This window comes from Giraffa tippelskirchi, chromosome X (genome assembly GCF_054371585.1).
Source record: "Giraffa tippelskirchi isolate mGirTip1 chromosome X, T2T-mGirTip1v1.2.pri, whole genome shotgun sequence".
In the NCBI taxonomy this organism is placed as follows: Eukaryota; Metazoa; Chordata; class Mammalia; order Artiodactyla; family Giraffidae; genus Giraffa; species Giraffa tippelskirchi.
In genome coordinates, this window is record NC_137289.1 from 40,734,588 (window position 1) to 40,754,642 (window position 20,055).

Consider the following 20,055-nt stretch of genomic DNA (forward strand, 5'->3'; position numbering starts at 1 on the left):
AATCTGAATGAATGTTATAAAGTAAAATAAGCTAGTCTGGAAAAGGTTATACACTGCATGCTGCCAATTATACGACACTCTGGAAAAGGTCAAACTGTAGAGCAAATAAAAAATATCAGAGGCTTTTTTCTTTTGCTTCAGAATAGTTTTATTAGTTTGGATAAGGTATGTCAACAATCAACAATTCCTCTCCTACTCTGACATACAAATCCACTCAATCGGAGTCTTCGTCGCACCAGAGTTCATACAGTGTAATGTTATTGTGTGCATCTGCAGGAACCTCGACATTGGGAGCATTGAGGTTACTGCAGGTTGCCGTGGCAAGTTTCAGATTCCGCACCCTGGACACAAATTTCACAAGGTCCATCTCCAGCTGGGTTAAGGTGGCAAACATATAGTCTTTGTCTGGGGAAGCATTTTTCTTTTTCTGTCCCGGAGAGCCAAATGAACCGCCCTGACAGGCAGGAGGAGTCTGCACATTACTCTCACCACTCTCTCCCATCAACTTCACTGTCACATACATGAGCACAATGAAGAAAAGCCAGGGAAACATGATCTTAAGCCAGTCTCGGGCATGCTCTGGTTGATTTTGCTGAATTAGACTGTATCCTCCGCAGAGCATCTTCCCCTGGATTTCTTCGGCTCTCTCTCTCAGAGAAGTAAACATTAAGGCGCAGACACAGGTAACACCCGTGGAAAAGCACAGGAACCATTTGATGGACCACATGTGAGCCGAGAGGAAACAGCTCCTGGTGCGCTGGTTTGCCCTGGCACCTGGAGACTGAGGACCAGCCAGGGCTGGGCCCTTGGTGACGTCATAGAGGGCCCCGCCCCCACCAGAACCCATGTGGCCATTGTGATGACTTCAGGGCCGAGGGTAAGAAGGCTTGCAGGGGTCAACTGGGAGTAGGGCTTAAAGGGAAATAGCGAAATTTCCAGAGGGCAATTGAAAAAGAGGTGGGGAGTGACAGAATGCCATTTCCATGCCAATGTATTCTTTCTGAACCTGGTGCTCTACTGGGAGGGTGGGTCCGTTTTCGATTTTCATTATTCCATTTGTTGAATCCAAACACTGGGCTGAGCAGAGCAGCCCCATGGGCATGTACCCCTATGGAGCAGAGGGACAAGTGGGAAAGTAAGATATTAAACCAGAGGCCACAAACTAGGAGCCACTGATGTGTTTTGTGTGGCCAACACTGTTCTTAAAAATGACTGTACTCAGTCGCTGTCGTGTGTGACTCCTTGAGACCCCATGGACAGTAGCCCACCAGCTCCTCAATCCCTGGGATTTCCCAGGCAAGAATACCGGAGTAGGTTGCCATTTCCTTCTCCAGGCATAAAGGATGTTTTAGGGCAGTGAAACTATTCTGTATGATGTTATGGAAGATACATGACACTACATATTTGTCAAAACCAGAAGAACCTTACAGCACAAAAAGTAAAGCAATGCATGCATATTTAAGAAAAACTGACATCAAGAATAGAATGCAGAATTTGACTAAAGAATGGAATTATATTACAAATGTATGAAACCACCTCACTAAGATCCCCTGACTTAAGTAACTTCGGAAATGAATGGAGTTTGCAAGACTGAAAGTAAAATATAAAAGCAGTGTAATCTAGTTTATAGTGTTCTTTCTCGTAGGGGTACAGGTTAACAATCCTGATACTGTTACACATGCATACTTGAATTGAGCAGTGAAATAGATGGCCCATGAGTATACATACATATATTTCTTTGCCTTCTTAGCTGAAAGGGCTTAAGAGAAATGATACTCCCAAAATCTGAAAGAAACAATGATGTAGAAATAAGCACAGATCTTGGTTCCCAATCCTCTTTTCCAATAAAAGGAACCAGGCTTCTTGGAGAAATTACTGATTGTAGGGCTCAGAGAGGAAATGTAGAAGAGGAGTCTGGGGGATCTTACTGTATCAAAAAGGAAGTGCTTTAAAATTTTAAAAAAATAAAAAAGCCCTGAAGTAACGGAGTTATGTCAAAGAAGACAGGAATGAGCTTCCAATGGCCAAAACTGTAACAAGACGAGCAACGTAATAAATTAAGTTAGTCATCTTTTGGGATTATATCCCAAAGTATAAAATGAATATCTATGGGTCCGTACTGATATAAATAAATGATTGAATACATGTGAGACAATAGACAAATTTCCCACGCGAAAGAATTTCAGATAACTGACATAGGTAATTGTGCTCTCAAGGAGGTGGAGCTCCCTATTCCTTAAGAGTGACTTCATTCAAAAAGTCACATAGTGACTTCATTCAAAAAAATACAGCAATATGGCGAGGGGGAAAAAGAGTAACTTGACAGTGGAATAACCTGACAAACACTACTTCAGCCCAGTGGTCAAGGTCAACATTACCAGGGATAAGACATGTAGATCGTATCACATGGTAAAAAGGACACTCAACCTCTGCGGTCTTCTTCCCCCAAAATCCATGAAGTGAAAGTGAAAATGAAAGTTACTCAGTCATGTCTGACTCTTTGCGACCCCATGGACTATACTGTCCATGAAATTCTCTAGGCCAGAATACTGGAGTGGGTAGCCTTTCCCTTCTCCGGGGGATCTTCCCAACCCAGGGATCAAACCCAGGTCTCCCGCAATGCAGTTGGATTCTTTACCAGCTGAACCACAAAGGAAGACACCCCCCCCAAAAAAAAAATTCATAGTTCCAGGTTAATAGGAAAAACATCAGACAAATCCAAGTTGAGGAACATTTTATAAAATACCTGACTAGTACTCCTCAAAACTATCAAGGTCATGAAAAATAAGGGAAGTCTGAGAAATTGTCACATCCAAGAAGAGCCTAAGGAGACATCTACTACATGCAATGTGGGATCCGGGATGGGTTCCTGGGTCAGAAAAAGGACATTGGGTAAAAACTAAGAAAATTTTAATAGGACAAATCTTAGAAATAAAGTAGGCATGCTAGTTTATAACAATATGTGTGATATTTTGGAACTTTCTGATATATGGCAACTATCTTCACTTTTTTTGTTAGTCTAAAATCATTCTAAGGTTTTTTAAAGTTTATTTTTAAAACATAGAGCAATGGAGGCAACATTAACATTATTTGCTGACGACAGGAGACTCCAAAGAAAAGTACTCTATACAGTCAGCCTTTCCTATCCATGGGTTTTGCATGCAGGGATTCACGAAGTGTGGATTAAAAATATTTATTTAAAAAAATCCAGAAATTTCCAAAAATCAAAATTCAAATTTACCACATGCTGGCAACTATTTACATATCATTTACATTGTATTAGGTAGTATAAGTAATCTAGAGATGATTTAAAGTATATGAGAGGATATGGGCAGTTTATATGCAAATCCTAAAATGCTATGCTTCTTATTATAAGAGACTTGAACATCTGTGGATTTGGGTATCTGATCTTTGGCAGTGGTGTCTTAGAACCAATCTCCCAGAGATATTGAGGGACAGCTGTATTTTAAAGGAATTGAGCTAGATGGCTGGATAAAAATAATAATATATAGAACAGTCTTCCTATACACTAACAACCAATTACATTTATAATGGAAGACATCATTTATAATAGCTAGAAACAGATAAATATTAAGAATACATTTAAGGACAAATAAAAAATATGCAACAGCTATTTGAAGAAAATTCTGAAATACTACTGAAAAACACAATGAAATGCATGACGAAATGGAAAGATGTATCTTTTGGGAGTATGAAAAGATTTTATACAGATATCAATTGTCCCCAAATTATTCTAAAATTATGATGAGATTTCAAAAAAATACTAATGTGATTGGTATGAGAAGTAAGCTAATTCTATAATATATGTGGAAAAACAAACATGTTATAAGAGGCAGGACATTTCTGAAAAAGAAGATGAATGAGCATGAAGGTTGTCCTTACTAGATTTTAAAGCATATGGTTAGCCTACATACTTACATAGAGAAGTACTGGTATACGACTAGTACTGGTACATGGTAAGACTTACAGCTCATGAGGTAAGAAGCGAGAGCAGAAATCAACTCAACTACACACACACATACACACACATACAGCTTTTGTATGAAAGTGGCACCCCCAAAATTCATGTTGTAAACCTAATGTCTAGTGTGAGGATATTAGAAGGTGGGGCCTTTGGGAGATATTTAGGTCAGGAGGGTGGAGCCCTCAAGAATGGAGATTAATGCTCTTACAAAGAGAACTCACAGAGCTCCCTAGCTCCTTTCACCATGTGAGAATACAGTAAGTCCCTTACATAGGAATCTTCAAACTGTGAAATTTCAAAGATTCAAACTTGCATTCCCATGTCCAGTCACGTCAGTTAATTCACGTGTCTGGCAGACATTGCCTCATGCGCGCATCCTCTACAAACGGTTGTGCTTTTGTGTTTTTTTCAGCACAGTACTGTATAGAGTACACTAGAACACTACATTTATTTCTAGCCCAGGATGTCCGAAAGCACGTGTAAAAGAGCAGTATACCCTATGACCCAGCAATCCCACTCCTAGGCATATACCCCGAGGAAACAAAAATTGAAAAAGACACATGTATCCCATTGTTCATTCCAGTGCTATTTACAACAGCTAGAACATGGAAGCAACCTAGATGTCCATCAACACATGAATGGATAAAGAAGTTGTGGTGCTTATACACAATGGGATATTACTCAGCCATAAGAAGGAACACATTTGAGTCGGTTCTAGTAAGGTGGATGGGCTTCCCTTGTGACTCAGCTGGTAAAGAATCTGCCTGCAATGTGGGGGACCTGGGTTAGATTCCTGGGTTGGGAAGATCCCTTGGAGAAAGGATAGGCTACCCTCTCCAATATTCTGGCCTGGAGAATGTTCCATGGGCTGTATTGTCCATGGGGTTGCAAAGAATTGGACATGACTGAGCGACTTTCACTTCACTAATAAGGTGGATGAACCTAGAACCTATTATACAGAGTGAAGTAACTCAGAAAGAGAAAGATAAATATCATAACACATATATATGGAATCTAGAGGAATGGTACTGAAGAATTTATTTACAGGGGAGCAGTGGAGAAACAGACAGAGAATAGACTTATGGACATGGGAAGAGGGGAAGAGAGGGTGAGATATATGGAAAGAGTAACATGAAAACTTACATTACCATATGTCAAACAGAAAGGAACGGGAATTTGCTGTATGGCTCAGGAAACTCAAACAGGGTCTCTGTATCAACCTAGAAGGGTGAGATGGGGAGAGAGAGAGGAGGGAGGTTCAAAAAGGAGGGGATGTATGTATACCTATGGCTGATTCATGTTGAGATTTGACAGAAAACAACAAAATTCTGTAAAGCAATTATCCTTCAATAAAAAAATTAATTAATTTTTTAAAAAGCAGCAGAATACAGCCGATTCTGTTATTTGGGTACTAAGGCTAACTTTGCTGGGCTTACAACAAACTGGGCTTAAAAGTGCACTCTCAGAATGGAACTTATTCATACGCAGGAGACTTCCTATAGGAGAGAAGTGCGCAACTCAGAAAAGGGCCCTCATCTGGCCATACTGCTACCCTGATCTTGTACCTCTAGCCTCCAGAACTGTGAGAAATAAATTTCTGTTGTTCACAAGCACCTCTATGCCTGATATTTTGTTATAGCAGCCCAAATGGACTAAGATACATAGACACACATACACATCAAGAATATGATAAAGATAGAAGGTGTCATTTTACACTGGGAGAAGAAAGTTTCTTCAACTAATGTTGATGCATTATTTAGTAACCCTCTGGAAAAAAAAATAAACTCGAAGAATTATTTTTCTATACCCCATTTTTCACATGTAAGTTCCCTACCTGAAATGTGGTTTATCTATCTTTGATAGGCAATGCTCACTTATGCTTCAAATTCAATTCAAGAACACCCCTCTCTCTTCCCCTTCTCCCTCTTGCTGAGCAACTCATCACAAAAAATTAGGTGAGATCGATCGAGACAAGTATCCGTGACAGGGGTCATGGAGCCATAGTGGGCCAGAGTGAGATGTTAGAAGTGAAATAGGGGTGATAAGGATATCCATGCAGTCAGAATAGCCTAGTATAGGGAGTCAGAACTCAAATAGGTTGAAGTGACCAGATCCACAAGAGCAGGGAAGGGAAGTGTGTAGCATGAGATGTCACAATTTGAGCAGGGAAAACAGGATATCCATGCTAGGATGTGTCATGGGCAATCAGTGCCAAAGTGGGATTAAGAGGCATTCACAGAGCAGAGCAGCTTGCTATGAGAGTCCGTTTAATCTGGAGGATATTAAATAGGAAGCTGGCCAGGCATACAGAGTAAAAGCCTCAGTCCAGAGAAGACGAAATCCACAAGGAGGAGGCAGGTTTGTGTAGAAAGTCAGAGGCCAAGCAAGGTGAGGAGGGCATTCATGGATGGAAGTGATCCAGCTCTGTGTGGGCAGTTAGAGGCTGAGTGGAACAAGGAGAGTATCTGCACATGGGGGTATGCCAGTGCAGAGTATCAAAGCGCAAGGAGGGTAAGGGGGGTATGTTTATAAAAGGGTTGCCTGGAGTGGGTGTCAGAGTCTGAATATGCTGAGAAAGGCACTCACATGAGTTGAGGACAATCCAGCATTTTGTGATATCAGAGCCTGAGCTATATCGGGAGGATACACACACACACACACACAGGCATGCACACACACGTGTACACTTCCCAGACTCTCGATGAAAGGAACTGGGAAATAATGAGTACACACAGATCTCATATATTGGATTCTAAATTCCATTTTCCACTAAAAATACTTGGGACTTCTTGGAGAAATTGTTAATTCCATGGCTAGGACAGGAAAAGTACAAGATGAGCCTGGAATATCTTGTACCAAAAGCATCAAATTTTTCAAAGAATGCTGCTGCTGCTAAGTCGCTTCGGTCATGTCCGACTCTGTGCAACTCCATAGACGTCAGCCCACCAGCCTCCTCCGTCCCTGGGATTCTCCAGGCAAGAGAACTGGAGTGGGTTGCCATCGCCTTCTCCGTCAAAGAATGATGGGGAGATGGCAAAAGCACAGAGAGCCAGGCTTAAGGAGGTTCCCACTGTCCAAGGCTGGAACAATGTGAACTTCAAAATAAATAATGATAGTGACAGATCATGATTCATTTAGTAAAATAAGAGACTCTTAACAAAATAGATACAAATAAATTAATAAACCTAATTTTGGTGAGGAATAAAATATTTACGTACTTTAAAATACAAAAAAAAAATGTTTTAAAATACAAGATAGGGGAGAGTAACTTGACAGTGGAGAATCTTGTCAGCAACCACTTTAATCAAGTGATCCAAGTGAATATCATCAATATTGGGACACAATGAAATCATGAACCACCTGATAGAATGAGATGATATGAACACAGTATCATTTCTGTCATTTTCCTGTCAAAGATGCAAAACATGAAATTCATCATGAGCAAATACTGGATGGAGCAAAATTGAGAATTCTACAAAATAACTGACCTCTAGTTTTGTCATCCGAGTAATACTGCCTCATAGAATGAGTTGGGAAATGTTCCTTTCCACTTCTGTGGACACATTTAGAATGCATGTGTGGAGAATTAGCATGATTTTTGGTTTAAATACTTGGTAGAATTCAGCAGCGAGGCTATCGGGATCTAGGTAGTGTAAGGGGGCCTTTTGTGAGGTGGGTTGGGCAAAAGGTTTAAAAATGACTAATTCTATCTCTTGCTATTCAGATTTTCATTTTCTTCTTGAGTCAATTTCAGTCATTTATGTATCTCTAGAAATTTGTCCATTTCATCTAAATTTTCTAACTAGCATCATGGCATTTCTTTACAACTATATTTATTTCTCTAAAGTTGGTAGCAATTTTTCCTTTTTTATTCCTAATTTTAGTAATTTGAGTCTTTTTCCTCCTTTGATGAAAATCGCTAAAGTTGTGTCAATTTATTGACCTTTCTAAATAACCAAATTCTAATTTGTTGAGTATCTCTGTGGTTTTTCTATTCTCTATGTCATTAATTTTTCTCTAGAATTAATTGTTTACTATGGCTGCCTATTTGAGTTTAGTTTGCTACATCCCCTCACGTGGATGTGGTGTGTTTTTGCTTTCATTCTTCTCAAAGTAAAGTTGACCCTTGAACAACAGGCATATGAACTCTGCAGGTCCACTTATACAAAGATTTTTTTTCCTTTTTTTTTTAATTAGTTTATTTATCTATTTTTTAACTTTACAATATTGTATTGGTTTTGCCACACATTGACATGAATCCACCATGGGTGTACATGTTTTCCCCTTCCAGAACCCCCTCCCACCTCCCTCCCCATCCCATCCTTCCGAGTCATCCTGGTGCACCAGCCCCGAGCACCCTGTATCATGCATCGAACCTGGACTGGCGATTCATTTCACATATGATAATTTACATGCTTCAGTGGCATTCTCCCATATCATCCTGCCCTCGCCCTCTCCCATAAAGTCCATAATACTGTTCTATATATCTGTGTCTCTTTTGATGTCTCACATACAGGGTTATCTTTACGATTTAGTAAACTCCATATACATGTGTTAGTATACTCCCCAGGTCGGTAGGTGCTCAAAATGCTACTGGAGATCAGTGGAGAAATAACTCAAGAAAGAATGATGGGATGGAGCCAAAGCAAAAACAATATCCAGCTGTGGATGTGACTGGTGATAATGCTGTAAAGAGCAATATTGCATAGCAACCTGGAATGTTAGTTCCATGAATCAAGGCAAATTGGAAGTGGTCAAACAGGAGATGGCAAGAGTGAATGTCGACATTCTATGAATTAGCGAACTAAAATGGACTAGAATGGGTGGATTTAACTCAGGTGACCATTATATCTACTACTGTGGGCAGGAATCCCTTAGAAGAAATAGAGTAGCCATCATGGTCAAAAAAAGAGTCCGAAATGCAGTACTTGGATGCAATCTCAAAAATGACAGAATGATCTCTGTTCGTTTCCAGGGCAAACCATTCAATATCATGGTAATTCAAGTCTATGCCCCGACCAGTAACATTGAAGAAGCTGAAGTTGAACGGTTCTATGAAGACTTACAAGACCTTTTAGAACTAACACCCAAAAAAGATGTCCTTTTCATTATAGGGGACTGGAATGCACAAGTAGGAAGTCAGGAAACACGTGGCATAACAGGCAAATTTGGCCTTGGAGTACAGAATGAAGCAGGGCAAAGGCTAATAGAGTTTTGCCAAGAGAGCACACTGGTCATAGCAAACACCCTCTTCCAACAACGCAAGAGAGGACTCTACACATGGACATCACCCGATGGTCAACATCGAAATCAGATTGATTATATTCTTTGCAGCCAAAGATGGAGAAGCTCTGTACAGTCAGCAAAAACAAGACTGGGAGCTGACTGTGGCTCAGATCATGAACTCCTTATTGCCAAATTCAGACTTAAACTGAAGAAAGTAGGGAAAACCACTAGACCATTCAGGTATGACTTAGATCAAATCCCTTATGATTATACAGTGGAAGTGAGAAATAGATGTAAGGGACTAGATCTGATAGAGAGAGTGCCTGATGAACTATGGACAGGGGTTCATGACATTGTATAGGAGACAGGGATCAAGAACATCCCCATGGAAAAGATATGCAAAAAAGCAAAATGGCTGTCTGAGGAGGCCTTACAAATAGCTGTGAAACGAAGAGAAGCAAAAATCAAAGGAGAAAAGGAAAGATATTCCCACCTGAATGCAGAGTTCCAAAGAATAGCAAGGAGAGATAAGAAAGCCTTCCTCAGCGATCAATGCAAAGAAATAGAGGAAAACAACAGAATGGGAAAGACTAGAGATCTCTTCAAGAAAATTAGAGATACCAAGGGAACATTTCATGCAAAAATGGGTTCGATAAAGGACACAAATGGTATGGACATAACAGAAGCAGAAGATATTAAGAAGAGGTGGCAAGAATACACAGAAGAACCGTACAAAAAAGATCTTCACGACCCAGATAATCATGATGGTGTGATCATTCACCTAGAGCCAGACATCCTGGAATGTGAAGTCAAGTGGGCCTTAGAAAGCATCACAATGAACAAAGCTAGTGGAGGTGATGGAATTCCGGTTGAGCTATTTCAAATCCTGAAAGATGATGCTGTGAAAGTGCTGCACTCAATATGCCAGCAAATCTGGAAAACGCAGCAGTGGCCACAGGACTGGAAAAGGTCAGTTTTCGTTCCAATCTCAAAGAAAGGCAATGCCAAAGAATGCTCGAACAACAGCACAATTGCACTCATTTCACACACTAGTAATGCTCAAAATTCTCAAAGCCAGGCTTCAGCACTATGTGAACCATGAACTTCCAGATGTTCAAGCCGGTTTTAGAAAAGGCAGAGAACCAGAGATCAAACTGCCAACATCCACTGGATCATCGAAAAAGCAAGAGAGTACCAGAAAAGCATCTATTTTTGCTTTATTGACTATGCCAAAACCTTTGACTGTGTGGATCACAATAAACTATGGAAAATTCTCAAAGAGATGGGAATACCCAGACCACCTGACCTGCCTCTTGAGAAACCTGTATGCAGGTCAAGAAGCATCAGTTAGAACTGGACATGGAACAACAGACTGGTTCCAAATAGGAAAAGGAGTACGTCAAGGCTGTATATTGTCACCCTGCTTATTTAACTTATATGCAGAGTACATAATGAGAAACGCTGGGCTGGAAGAAGCACAAGCTGGAATCAAGATTGCCGGGAGAAATATCAATAACCTCAGATATGCAGATGACACCACCATTATGGCAGAAAGTGGAGAAGAACAAAAGAGCCTCTTGAAGAAAGTGAAAGAGGAGAGTGAAAAAGTTGGCTTAAAGCTCAACATTCTGAAAACTAAGATCATGGCATCTGGTCCCATCACTTCATGGGAAATAGATGAGGAAACAGTGGAAACAGTGTCAGACTTTATTTTTGGGGGCTCCAAAATCACTGCAGATGGTGACTGCAGCCATGAAATTAAAAGAAGCTTACTCCTTGGAAGGAAACTTATGATCAACCTAGAGAGCATATTTAAAAGCAGAGACATTACTTTTCCAACAAAGGTCCGTCTAGTCTAGGCTATGGTTTTTCCAGTAGTCATGTATGGATGTGAGAGTTGGCAGGTGAAGAAAGCTGAGTGCCGAAGAATTGATGCTTTTGAACTGTGGTGTTGGAGAAGACTCTTGAGAGTCCCTTGGGCTGCAAGGAGATCCAACCAGTCCATCCTAAAGGAGATCAGTCCTGGCTGTTCATTGGAAGGACTGATTTTGAAGCTGAAACTCCAATACTTTGGCCACCTGATGTGAAGAGTTGACTCATTGAAAAAGACCCTAATGCTAGGAAGGATTGGGGGCAAGAGGAGAAGGGGGTGACCGATGATGAGATGGTTGGATGGCATCACCGACTCAATGGACACGGGTTTGGGTAGACTCCGGGAGTTGGTGATGGACAGAGAGGCCTGGCGTACTGCGATTCATGGGGTCACAAAGAGTCGGACACGACTGAGCGACTGAACTGAACTGAACTGATACTGTATTTGTGTTTTTCTTTCTGGCTTACTTCACTCTGTATAATAGGCTCCAGTTTCATCCACCTCATTAGAACTGATTCGAATGTGTTCTTTTTAATGGCTGAGTATATTCCATTGTGTATATGTACCACCACTTTCTTATCCATTCGTCTGCTGATGAGCATCTAGGCTGCTTCCATGTCCTGACTATTACAAACAGTGCTGCGATGAACATTGGGGTACACGTGTCTCTTTCAATTCTGGTTTCCTCAGTGTTTATGCCCAGCAGTGGGATCGCTGGGTCATATGGCAGTTCTATTTCCAGTTTTTTAAGGAATCTCCACACTGTTCTCCATAGTGGCTGTACTGGTTTGCATTCCCACCAACCGTGTAAGAGGGTTCTCTTTTCTCCACACCCTCTCCAGCATTTATTGTTTGTAGACTTTTGGATAGCAGCGATTCTGACTGGCGTGAGATGGTACCTCATTGTGGTTTTGATTTGCATTTCTCTGATAATGAGTGATGTTGAGCATGTTTTCATGTGTTTGTTAGCCATCTGTATGTCTTCTTTGGAGAAATGTCTGTTTAGTTCTTTGGCCCTCTTTTTGATTGGGTCGTCTATTTTTCTGGAATTGAGCTGCAGGTGTTGCTTGTATATTTTTGAGATGAATTCTTTGTCCATTGCTTCGTTTGCTACAGCACTACACCATCTGCAGCTGGTTGAATCTGCAGAGGTGAAATCACTGATTTGGAAGATCCACATAGAGGGCCAACTACAAGTTATATATGGATTTTTGATTGCAGAAAAGGTTGTTGCCCTAAACCCCGCATTGTTGAAGATCCAAATGTATTTTCTACTTTCTCTTGTGATTCTTTCTTTGACCCTTTGATTATTTAGGAGTATGCTGTTTAACTTCCACATATTTATCTGTTTCTCAAAATGTTTTGTTTTCTAATTTCATTCTATTTTGAGGATGGACTTGATATGGTTCGAACCCTGTAATATTTATTTAGGTTGGTCTTATGTCCTAGCATATAGGGTATTCTAGAGAATGTTCCCTGCACTCTTAAGAAGATTGTATATCCTGTATTGGATAAATTGCTCTATAGATATCTGTTAGGTTCATCTGGTTTATATTATCATTCAAGATCTCTATTTCATTGTTGATCTTCTGCCTAGTCTTTCTATCCGTTATTGAAAGTGGATTAGTAAAGTATAGCAATTATTGTTGAATTGTCTATTTCTTTCTTCAATTCTATCAGGTTTTTTTTTCCTCCATGCATTTTTTGGTTGTCTTGTTAGGTGCATATATAATTACTATGTCTTCCTAATAGAGTCCCCTTTTTATCATTATGAAATGTCCTTCTTTATCCCTAGCATCAGTTTTTAATAAAAATCATTTTTTTCTTAGTACAGTATACCCAATTCTCTCTTTGGTTGATGTTTGCATTATATGTATTTTTCAGTCATTTCATTTAAAATCTATATCTTTGACTCTAAATTATGTCTACTGTAGAGAGCTTATAGTTTTATCATATTTATGTAGTCTCAGAATATTTGCTTTTTGATTAGATTGTTCAATTCATTCATAATTTACATCATTATTTAGTTCAGTTCAGTTGCTTAGTTGTGTCTGATCCTTTGAGACCACATAGACTGTACCACGCCAGGCTTCCCTGTCCATCACCAACTCCCAGAGCTTGCTAAAAGTCATATCCATTGAGTCGGTGATACCATCCAACCATTTCATCCTCTGTCATCCCCTTATCCTCCTGGCCTCAATCTTTCCGAGCATCTGGGTCTTTTTCAATGAGTCAGTTCCTCGCATCAGGTGGCCAAAGTATTGGAGCCTCAGTTTCAGCATCAGCCCTTCCAATGAATAGTCAGGACTGATTTCCTTTAGGAGTGACTGGTTTGATATCCTTGCAGTCCAAGGGACTCTCAAGAGTTTTCTCCAGCACCATATTTAAAATCATTAATTCTTGGGTGTTCAGCTTTCTTTATAGTCCAACTCTCACATCCATATATGACTACTGGGAAAACCATATCTTTGACTGGACATTTGTAGGCAAAGTAACGTCTCTGCTTTTTAATGTGCTGTCTAGGTTGGACACAGCTTTTCTTCCAAGCAGCAAGCGTCTTTGCATTTCATAGCTGCAGTCACCATCTGCAGTGATGCTGGAGCCAAAAATAAATAAATAAATAAAGTCTCTCACTGTTTCCATGGTTTCCCCATCTATTTGCCACAAAGTCATGGGACCGGATGCCATGATCTCAGTTTTCTGAATGATGAGCGTTAAGCCAACTTTTTCACTCTCCTCTTTCACTTTCCTCAAGAGGCTCTGTAGTTCTTCTTTACTTTCTGCCATAAGAGTGATGTTACTTGTGTGTCTGAGGTTATTGATATTTCTCCTGGTAATCTTGATTCCAGCTTGTGCTTCATCCAGCCTGGCCTTTTGCATCATTATTAATATGATCAAATTTATGACTATTTTATTTTTTTTCCCAAAATTCATGTTTTTTGTCCTTGTTTTTATCTTTATTGCCTTCATTTGTAAATGAAATTTTTCAGTGTAGCTTTTGGTTTGCATTAATGATATAGTTTAAATTTTATTTTCTTAGTGACTACACTAGGGCTTTCTATATTCATATTAACTTATTAGCTCTACTTTATATTTTTACTAACTTAATGACAGTGAGAATAATCATCAACATCCCGGGTAACAGTGAACTAAACTGGACAGGAATTGGTGAATTGAATTCAGATGACAATTATATCAATTACTGTGGGCAATAATCCTATAGAAGAAATGGAAGAGCCCTCATAATCAACAAAAGAATCCTGATATGCACTACTTGGGTTCAACCTCCAAAATGACAGAATGATCTCGGTTCTTTCCAAGGTGAACCATTCAGCATCACAGTAATTCAAGCCTATCCCCCTACCACAGATGCCAAAGAAGCTGAAGCTGATCAGTCCTATGAAAACCTAGAAGACCTCCTAGAACTAACACCAAAAATAGCTGTTCTATTCATCAGTGGGGATTGGTATACCAAAGAAGGAAGTCAAGAGATATCTGGAATAACCAGCAAGTTTGGCCTTGGAGAACAAAATGAAGCAGGGCAAAGGCTAACTGAGTTCTGCCAAGAGAATGCCCTCGTCAGAGCAAATACCCTTTCTCAGCAACACAAGAGACGGTTTTACTCATTGACATCACCAAATGGTCAATACTGAAATTAGATTGATTACGTTTTTCGTAGTCAAAGATGGAGAAACTGTATGCAATCAGAAAAAAAAACAAGACCTGGAGCTGACTGTGGCTCTGTTCATCAGCTTCTCACAGCAAAATTCATGCATAAAATAAAGAATGCAGGGAAAACCAGTAGGACAGCTCGGTAAAACTGAAATCCAATTCCCTGTGAATATGCAGTAGAAGTAACAAATAGATTCAAGAAATTCAGTTCAGTTCAGTCGCTCAGTCATGTCCGACTCTTTGTGACCCCATGAATTGCAGCACGCCAGGCCTCTCTGTCCATCACAACTCCCAGAGTCTACCCAAACCCATGTCCATCGAGTCGGTGATGCCATTCAACCATCTCATCCTCTGTCGTCCCCTTCTCCTCCCGCCCCCAATCCTACCCAGCATTAGGGTCTTTTCCAATGAGTCAACCCTTCGCATGAGGTGGCCAAAGTATTGGAGTTTCAGCTTCAACATCAGACCTTCCAATGAACACCCAGGATTGATCTCTTTTAGGATGGATTGATTGGATCTCCTTGCAGTCCAAGGGACTCTCAAGAGTCTTCTCCAACACCACAGTTCAAAAGCATCAATTCTTCGGCGCTCAGCTTTCTTCACCGTCCAACTCTCACATCCATACATGACCACTGGAAAAACCATAGCCTTGACTAGATGGACTTTTGTTGGCAAAGTAATGTCTCTGCTTTTAAATATGCTATCTAGGTTGGCCATAACCTTCCTTCCAAGGAGTAAGCGTCTTTTAATTTTATAGCTGCAATCACCATCAGCAGTGATTTTGGAGCCCCAAAAAATAAAGCCTGACACTGTTTCCACAGTTTCGCCATCTATTTCCCAAGAAGTGATGGGACCAGATGCCATGATCTTAGTTTTCTGAACGTTGAGCTTTAAGCCAACTCTTTCACTCTCCTCTTTCACCTTGATCAAGAGGCTCTTTAGTTCTTCTTCACTTTCTGCCATACGGGGGGTGTCATCTGCATATCTGAGGCTATTGATATTTCTCCCGGCAATCTTGATTCCAGCTTGTGCTTCTTCCAGCCCAGCGTTTCTCATTATGTACTCTGCATATAAGTTAAATAAGCAGGGTGACAATATACAGCCTTGACGTACTCCTTTTCCTATTTGGAGCCAGTCTGTTGTTCCATGTCCAGTTCTAACTGTTGCTTCCTGACCTGCATACAGGTTTCTCAAGAGACAGGTCAGATGGTCTGGTATTCCCATCTCTTTCAGAATTTTCCACAGTTTATTGTGATCCACACAGTCAAAGGCTTTGGCATAGTCAATAAAGCAGAAATAGATGTTTTTCTGGAACTCTTGCTTTTTTGATGATCCAGCGGATATTGGCAATTTGATCTCTGGTTCCTCTGCCTTTTCTAAAACCGGCTTGAACATCTGGAAGTTCTCGATTCAAGTATTGCTGAAGCCTGGATTGGAGAATTTTGAGCATTACTTTACTCGCATGTGAGATGAGTGCAATTGTGCGGTAGTTTGAGCATTCTTTGGCATTGCCTTTCTTTGAGATTGGAATGAAAACTGACCTCTTCCAGTCCTGTGGCCACTGCTGAGTTTTCCAAATTTGCTGGCATATCGAGTGCAGCACTTTCACAGCATCACCTTTGAAGATTTGAAATAGCTCAACTGGAATTCCATCACCTCCATAGCTTTGTTCGTAGTGATGCTTTCTAAGGCCCACTTGACTTCACATTCCAGGATGTCTGGCTCTAGGTGAGTGATCACACCATCGTGATTATCTGGGTCGTGAAGATCTTTTTTGTACAGTTCTTCTGTGTATTCTTGCCACCTCTTCTTAATATCTTCTGCTTCTGTTAGGTCCATACCATTTCTGCCCTTTATTGAGCCTATCTTTGCATGAAATGTTCCCTTGGTATCTCTAATTTTCTTGAGGAGAGCTCTAGTCTTTCCCATTCTGTTGTTTTCCTTTATTTCTTTGCAATGATCGCTGAGGAAAGCTTTCTTATCTCTCCTTGCTATTCTTTGGAACTCTGCATTCAGATGGGAATATCTTTCCTTTTCTCCTTTGCTTTTCACTTCTCTTCTCTTCCCAGCTATCTGTACGGCCTTCTCAGACAGCCATTTTGCTTTTTTGCATTTCTTTTCCATGGGGATGTTCTTGATCCCTGTCTCCTGTACAATGTCACGAACCTCTGTCCATAGTTCATCAGGCACTCTGTCTATCAGGTCTAGTCTCTTAAATCTATTTGTCACTTCCACTGTATACTCATAAGGGATTTGATCTAGGTCATACCTGAATAGTCTAGTGGTTTTCCCTACTTTCTTCAATTTCAGTCTGAATTTGGCAATAAACAGTTCATGATCCGAGCCACAGTCTGCTCCTGGTCTTGTTTTTGCTGACTGTATAGAGCTTCTCCATCTTTGGCTGCAAAGAATATAATCAATCTGATTTTGATGTTGACCATCTGGTGATTTCCACGTGTAGAGTCTTCTCTTATGTTGTTGGAATAGGGTGTTTGCTATTACCAGTGCGTTCTTGTGGCAAAACTCTATTAGCCTTTGCCCTGCTTCATTCTGTACTCCAAGGCCAAACTTGCCTGTTACGCCAGGTGTTTCTTGACTTCCTACTTTTGCATTCAAGAGATTAGATCTAGTTAACAGTGTGGTTGAAGAACTATGGGCAGAGGTCAATAATATTGTACAGGAGGCAGTGAACAAAGCCATCCCAAAGAAAAAGAAAAGAAAGAAGGCAAAGAGGCTATCTCAGGAGGCTTTAAAATAGCTGAAGACAGAAGAGAAGCAAAAACCAAGGGAGATCGGAAAAGGTACATCCAACTAAATGCAGCGTTCCACAGAAAAACACGGAGAGACAAGAAGGCCTTAATCAATGAACAGTGCATAAAACTAGAAGAAAACAAGAGAAGGAGAAAGAATAGAGATCTCTTCATGAAAATTAGAAATATCAGGGGGATATTTCGGCCAAAGATGGGCACAATAAAGGACAGCAATGGTAGAGACCTAGTAGATGCTGAAGAGATCAAGAAGAGATGGAGGGCATACACATAAGTAGTGTATGAAAAAGATCCTAATGAACCAGATTATTATGATGGTATGGTCAGTCACCCAGAGCCAGATATTCTGGAATGTGAAGTCAAGAGGGCCTTAGGAAGCAATACTGTTAATAAAGCTAGAGAATGAGACGGATTTCCAGTAGATCTGTCCAAAACACGAAAGGATGATGCCATTATGGTGTTGCATTCAATATGTCAGCAAATCTGGAAGACCCAGCAGTGGCCACAGGACTTCAAAAGGTCAAACCTCATCCCAATTCCCAAGAAGGGTAGTACTAAAGAATGTGCTAACTATCGGACAATTACACTCATCTCCCATGCTAGTAAAAGTCAGGTTTAAAAACTTGCATGCTAGGCTTCAGCATTATTTGAACCAAGAACTTGCAGATGTCCAAGCTGGGTTTAGTAAAGGAAGAGGCGCCACCAGAGATCAAATTGACAGTATTTGCCAGATCACGGAGAAAGCAAGAGCATACCCAAAATCATCTATGTCTGTTTCATCAACTACACTAAAGCCTTCGACTGTGTGGATCATAACAAATTAACAAAAGCTCTTAAAGAGATGAGAATACCAGACCATCTTACCTGTCCCCTGAAAAACCTGTACATGTGTCAAGAAGCAACAGGTAGCACCCTGTATGGACCAACTGATTGGTTCAAGATTGAGAAACCAGAGCCTCAATAAGTTGTGCTGGGGAAACAGACAGCTACATGTAGAAGAATGAAATTAGAACACTTCCTAACACCATACACAAAAATAAACTCAAAATGGATTAAAGACCTAAATGTAAGGCCAGAAACTATAAAACTCTTAGAGGAAAACATAGGCAGAATACTCAGTGACATAAATCAAAGCAAGATCCTCTATGACCCACCTCCTAGAGTAATGGAAATAAAAACAAAAGTAATCAAGTGGGACTTGATTAAACTTAAAGCTTTTTCCAGCAAAGGAAACTATAAGCAAGGCAAAAAGACAACCCTCAGAATGGGAGAAAATAATAGCAAATGAAACAACTGACAAAGGATTAATTTCCAAAATACATAAGCAGCTTATACAACTCAATAGCAGAAAAAACAAACAATCCAATCAAAAAGTGGGAAAAAGACCTAAACAGACATTTCTCCAAAGAAGACATACAGATGGCTAACAAACACATGAAAAGATGCTCAATATTTCTCATTATTAGAGAAATGCAAATCAAAACTACAATGAGACATCACCTCACACCAGTCAGAATGGCCATCATCAAAAATTCTACAAACAATAAATACTGGGGAGGGTGGGGAGAAAAGGGAACACTCTTGCACTATTGATGGGAATTAAATTGATACGGCCACTATGGAAGATGGTATGGAGATTCCTTAAAAAAAAAAAAAAAAAAAACTAGGAAGAAAACCACCATTTGACCCAGCAACCCTACTCCTAGGCATATACCCTGAGGAAACCACAATTGAAAGACACATGTACCCCAATGTTCACTGCAGCACTATTTACAATAGCTAGAACATGGAAGCAACCTAGATGTGCATCAGCAGATAAATGGATAAAGAACTTGTGGTATATATACACAATGGAAAATTACTCATCCATAAAAAAGAATGCATTTGAGTCAGTTCTAATGAGGTGGATGAATCTAGAGCCTATTATATAGAGTGAAGTACATCAGAAAGAGAAAGATAAATATTGTACACTAATGCATATATGTGGAATTTAGAAAGATGGTATCAAAGTATTTATTTGCAGGGCAGCAATGGAGAAACAGACATAGAGAACAGACTTATGGACAAGGGGAGAGGGGCGGAGAGAGTGAGATGTATGGAGAGAGTAACATGGAAACTTACATTGGCATATATAAAATAGATAACCAATGGGAATTTCCTCTGTCTCAGGGAACTCTAACATGGGCTCTGTATCAACCTAGAGGGGTGGCATGGGGAAGGAGATGGGAGGGAGGTGCAAGAGGGAGGGGACATAGGTATAATTATGGCTGATTCACATTTAGTTTTGACAGAAAACAACAAAATTCTGTAAAGCAATTATTCTTCAACTAAAAAATAAATAAACTTAGAAAAAAACTACACTGATTTAGGGCTTCCTTGGTGGCTCAGGAGTAAAGAATCTGTCTGCCGATGCAGGAGACATGACTTTGATCCCTGATCTGGGAAGATCCCACATGCTGTAAAGCAACTAAGTTTGTTCTCTGGAGTCCGGGAGCCACAACTACAGACCCCATGTGCCGCAACTACTGAAG

At 40.2% G+C, this 20,055-nt stretch overlaps 1 pseudogene; it reads right to left on the reverse strand.

The window, feature by feature from the left end:
- Positions 1-214: 214 nt before the first annotated feature.
- On the reverse strand, positions 215-667 carry LOC145535619 (protein FAM209 pseudogene; annotated as a pseudogene).
- Between the last annotated feature and the right edge of the window lie 19,388 nt (positions 668-20,055).